Below are 6,000 nucleotides of genomic sequence, written 5' to 3' on the forward strand. Positions count from 1 at the left end.
ATTTTGTCTGTGGTCACCCCAATGATTATGAGTATCTAGTCTATTACTTTAATTTTTTATATAATTAATTGATTAAGAGAAATCACACTTTATAAATTGATTATGAGTATCTAGTATCTATACTATATTAAAAAGGGAGTTCTCAATTATAAATTGATTTCTCAATTATTTGAAATTGATTTGAGTGGCAATTGTAATTTATTTCATGCATAATAATTTATACTTTTAAAGGTAAATCTATCCATATGAATTCGGGTCAGCCTTGTTTTGCTAGTTCTAAATCACACTTTTAAATATATAAAATAATTGATAAAAAATAATTCATCAACGACCATGAAAAAAATAATCCAACATCCATAAAAAAATAAAAAAATCCAACGACATCTAGATAACAATCCACCAAAACACCTCCCTAAACATTATGTTCGGTCTCATCATCTTCATTTCCATCGTCTCCATACATTGGCCTATTTTCCCACATAGCATTAGCAATACTTGTTCTCCATCTATTAGCTTCATTTCTTTGAGACAGTTGGCTTTGAGAAAGATATTCCAAATTGTCCGTATCGTTTTCAAGATCTGGTGCTGCATCCTCTTCTTCATTTCGACTGGAAATTCATCAGAACGACATTCTTTCCGAAAAAAGTTGCGCAATCCAGCACAAGCTAATACTAGCTCTGCTTGTGTGCGAAATGGGAACGGAGGTGCGGTTTTGAAAATTGTGAATCGCGACTTAAAGATACCGAAAATCCTTTCAATCACATTTCTCAATGATGCATGACGAAGATTGAATAACTCACTTGCGTTTCTTGGGTGACGACCTTAACCACCAAAATCTTTGAGATGATATCGAACACCACGTAACAGAACCAAAAACTGACGTAGGTTAGGAAATCCACAATCCACTGAGAAATATTTACCTTGAGGTACATGAAGTCCATTTGGTCTCGATAATGCGTCACTTAAAAGTTTTGAATCATGGGCCGAGTCTTCCCATCCACTAAGCACATAGATGAACTGCAAATCAAAGTTGCAAACTGTCAAAATATTTTGCGATTGCACACCATGACGGTTACGATAACTGCTTACGTCTCTGCCTGTAACCATTGCCGAGATATGAGTGTCATCTATAGCTCCGTTACAATCCTATAATAAAGTGAATATGTTATACAAGAAAGCTAAAATATTTGATATCTACAAGAGAAGCAATTTAATATACAACGAAAAACATTAACGAACATAAAATAAAATATTGTTGTATATACAACGAAAAGCATTAATTAATACGTTTCATATATTTACGATGATCAAATTTTTTTTTCATGAAAACAATAGATCATACTACAATAATCTAAAAGTACCTAAAGAATATAATATCGAAATGATCCATACCTTAAAGAAAGAATTAAATCTTGTAATTTTCCGAATTTTAGCCAGTATTGCTGTAGTCGGCTTAACCATCATATCCGGTGTTATGGTGTTCAATGCTTTCAAGATTTTATTGAAGTTTTGACTAGTAGCAAAATGCGAACGATCGAACCTTTGACGAACATTACCATATCGATCGTTGTGTCCTACAATGATCAAGAATGTTTCCACCATTTCTTCAAAATAGTTGTGTATCGTGTATCAGAAACATGAGTTTTCTCTCTAATGATCCAGCATAATTTCATAAAGACATCCGGATACATTCTATACAACTGCCGAAAATTGTTTGGATCTCCGTCGAGCATATTACGTACAAAATGGTATCCTTCCCGAGTCTTTAGTCGTCGCATCAAAGAGTTGCCAATAGTGCGTGGCATCGTCGTAACATTTCCTAATAAAATTATTAATGCCTTAGTTGCCATCATCAAGAGCTTAACCTTTTCATAAAGTTCAAGCACCTCTTCTGTTTCAATTTCATCTTCAATTTTCTCTTCAATTTCATCCTCAATTTTATCTTCATAATTCATGCTGCCATATAAACAATGAAACAATAATAAAAATAATAATAAAGACATTTTACTAAAATACAAAAATAAAAATACGAATTCATTAATGATCAAAAGAAAGATAAAAAATAAAACACCATCAAAACAATGTACTAATAAAAAGATGGTAAAAAAAAAAACATAATTTCCAAAACATGACTGAAATCATCACTATCCTCTAATCTTTAATCTTGAAAGCTATCCAACTTGCTCGTTCGGCAACAATCATTTTCAAAAATCCATCTTTCTTTGTCTTGGTATCAAGCAAGTCAAATGCTTTCATGCGAACGTCGTCATCCAAATCTGGGATTTCTTTGATAGCATCCCAAGTTGTATAAGATCTTTCTCTTTGTCTTTTCTCTAGCATAGTTTTTCGTTTCTCTAAAAGGCTATGAACTCCATCAAAAGTGTTAGTTGTTTTTTTAACTTCTGACATGAAATGATGATGCGAACTATTTTCAGTATGACCAGAATTTATGTCAAATTAGGCTCTAGTTCTTTTGGCAGCAACTCTTCTCTGAGTGGAGACCTCAGACACTTCAGGGAATACCAAAGGTGATTTGGATCCAGACGATGGTGAATCATCTTGAGCTAGTCCTACAAACGCCTCATTTTCAACATCATAATTCAAGTCTTCTATGTGCGGAGCTATATTTTCATCAACTCCGATCCTAATGTCCTAGCATCAGTAGCACTACCCAATCCAATTGAATTTTTTCCTACAGCGACACCATTTCCAACAGCAATTCCCAAGTCATAATAATCCGGACAATTCCCATGGCGCAAGTATGCTTCTTTTGGGTGAGCCTAACATAATAAAGAACAACTTTATTAATTAACTATATTATTACAAAAAAAATATTTGAAAAAATTATTGCTACCATCCCATACTTCATCCAGAGCCGTGAACTTTTTGGTATTGTTGTCATATCCAAAACTAGAGTTAAACTTCATAAGTGTTTAATAAGCTGACCAACGGTTCTTAAAACATTTGATACGACTTAGATAATTGTTATAAGTCTTATTACACCCAAGTCTTTCATTAAGAACATGAAGTAATCTTTCTTCAACGGTTGCTTTGCTAAAGATACCACTATTATCACGCCATCCCCGATTCGCAGTCTCAACCAAGATTTCTAACAACACATCGCTTTGTTCCTTAGTCCATAGTTCATAGGCTGTCATCTTTTTCATATCTTGTTGTTGAGAATCTCCCATGATAATATTACTAGACACAAAATACATATACATATATAGTATATAACAATGAATAAAAGAACAAATAAAGAAAAACAACAAAAACTAAAATCAACTCACATGAAAATTTTAAATACGACGCTAACAATTTATAAAGATACAAGATTTGTGCAATAGAAAAACGAAATAAGAAAATAATATGAAGATACGAGATTTATGAGAGAATACCTTGCTAATAGCCAATGTAGAACACAAAAACTAGGGTTCTTTTTTGAGTCTGCCGTGTGATGAAATAAACTAAAAATCGAGGCTACTATTTATAAACACATTGCTGGGCCCAACGATCGTTGGATATCTCGTGCGGCCACTAGAGCCCAGCCATCGTTGTATCCTCAGCCAGCGACCGCTAGGTGCCAGTCGGCGCTGGCTTCTTGAGCCGCGTCCGCTGGCACCCAGCGAGTGCTGGAAACTCTCAAGATTTTCGAATTCTCGTGGTTTGAGGTCGGATTTGTTCACTTGTATTTTTTCAACGAAATCAATGAAAGTCATTCCAACTTTAAAGTCTGCAGATTTTTAAATACCACTAGATTTTCATAAACTTTTAAAAGTCTTGAACGAATACACCCAGATTTTTATAGACTTTTAAAAGTCTTGAATTAATACATCCAGATTTTCATAGACTTTTAAAAGTTTTGAACGAATACACCCAGATTTTAAAAGTCTGCAGAAATCTATTAAAGTCTTGAACTAATACACCCCCCCCTTTAGAATGAGCCTCTTTAAAATTCCGATCCACACCTTGTATCTGACCATGAGAACCTGATCATTTCTTATCTTTGAGCTTTAATTCTTGAAGAAAGTTCCACACGTCCAAAACCTCCAAGCCATCGCATCTCGCATTGTTCGACGGAGATCCTCCATAGACAGATGAAGATGAAGAATAGATTTAATAACATGCCAAAAGTTCGAGCCTTTCTAGAAACCATTAAGGATCTTGCAAAGGAGTAGGCAATGGACAGTTGAACCCCACCCTCTCTTGCACCACGAGCAAATATTGTTGCATGGGAATCGACATATTTTAAAATCATATAATTTCAAATAAATTTTTATAATAATCTCGTATCATTTAATTTTTAAAGAACATATGAAAACTATGGATGCAAGCCACAATTGTATGATTTTACACCCATAATTTTCACATTTTACATATAATTAAACGTTATACTCTCTCTATTCATGAAATGTTGCCCTAAGGGAGGGAGGCACGAGTTTTAAGAAAAATTGTGTTATTTTGAGTGGAGAAAGGGGCTCATAAATGAAGAAAAGTGGGAAAAGATAATTAAGTTAGTGAGTGGAGAATGAGACTCACATGTTGGTGAGTGGAGAAAGGGGTCTAAAAATTATTACTAAAAACTTTTTGTGGACGGATCAAAATAGCAAATTGTGATAACATTTCGTGGACGAAGTGAGTACTGTATAAAAGTCTAATCCGACAAACTTGTGAATGAAAAATGTGAGCAAGTCAGTTTGTATCACATACACTAATCACCAAATTGTCTAGAAATCAATAACAAAGGTCTTGATTGCCTAAAAAAATTGGAGGTCTTGATGTTTTAATAAATAGTACTCCCTCCATTCACCATAAGTGTGGTGTGGATGAGAAAAAGTTATTAGTAGATGTATGTGTGTATAAAGTGAAGAAAATGGTGCACTAAAGTTGATTTGTTAGATAATTAAAAAATAGTTTGTGAGGTGAGCTTTTTTGTAAATATTGTGTGTGAATGAGAATAAAAATATAAATGTTATATGTCCTAAATGGAAAGATCACACTTATTATGAACGGACTAAAATAATAAAAAACTACATTTGTCATGGACAAAGAAAATATTAAATTTGCCAATTTCTTACTTAATTAGTGTACTCCACCCAAAAAAACGTTTGTATATACAAGTCATGTAGACCTAGGCATGTTTGTCTAAAACTCAATACATAAGATATGTTCATAAAATTACTTAATTAGTGTACCCCTCCCAGAAAAAACGTTTGTATATACAAATCACATAGACCTAGGCATGTTTGTCTAAAATTCAATACATAAGATCGTTCATAAAATTATAAAATATGCTTAAAAATGTGATAAACCTAGAATATTTGTCAAAGTACAACTTCTAAATCACATTAGCATGCATGTCATGTTTAACGGTGTGATTAAAGCAACATTCAGTCACGACTTGCTATTGCATAAACGAGATATTAATAAAGCGCTAAATGACGTAAAAATAATCTAAAATGTGGTTCATCGTAGTCCATTTATAGATTTTCGTACGTTATTGTCTAAATCATCACTTCGTCTCACTATACTTGATTTAGTTTTTTTCAGCACATTAAAAAAATGTATAGTATAAAAATGCATGGTACATAGTATTTATTATAGAAGAAATTAAACACACACAAAAAAAGAGTTAATAGTATTTTATATTCCAAACTTTCACATTTTTTATAAGATGTTTCGAATTTTTATTTTCTCCTAAAATATTTTGAATTTTCGGCAATTTCATAAAATCATTTCACTATACAAAAATTAGTGACCAAAGATAACTCTTCTTAAATTGATTGCAGTTAAGTTATAAATCCTAAATAACCAAATTGATCATTCTTTTTGTTTTTTTGAGAGAAACCAAATTGATAATTCAAGACTTCTCCAACAAGATGAATCATAGTTCGGTCATCAAATTTTATATATAAAAAAATATTTTTTTTAAAAGTTGAAAGTTCGACGTATAAAATACTAATAATTCAAAAAAAAAGTTGTATGAAAGGAGTAGAATAA

This window comes from Salvia miltiorrhiza, chromosome 2, assembly GCF_028751815.1.
Source record: "Salvia miltiorrhiza cultivar Shanhuang (shh) chromosome 2, IMPLAD_Smil_shh, whole genome shotgun sequence".
NCBI lineage: Eukaryota > Viridiplantae > Streptophyta > Magnoliopsida > Lamiales > Lamiaceae > Salvia > Salvia miltiorrhiza.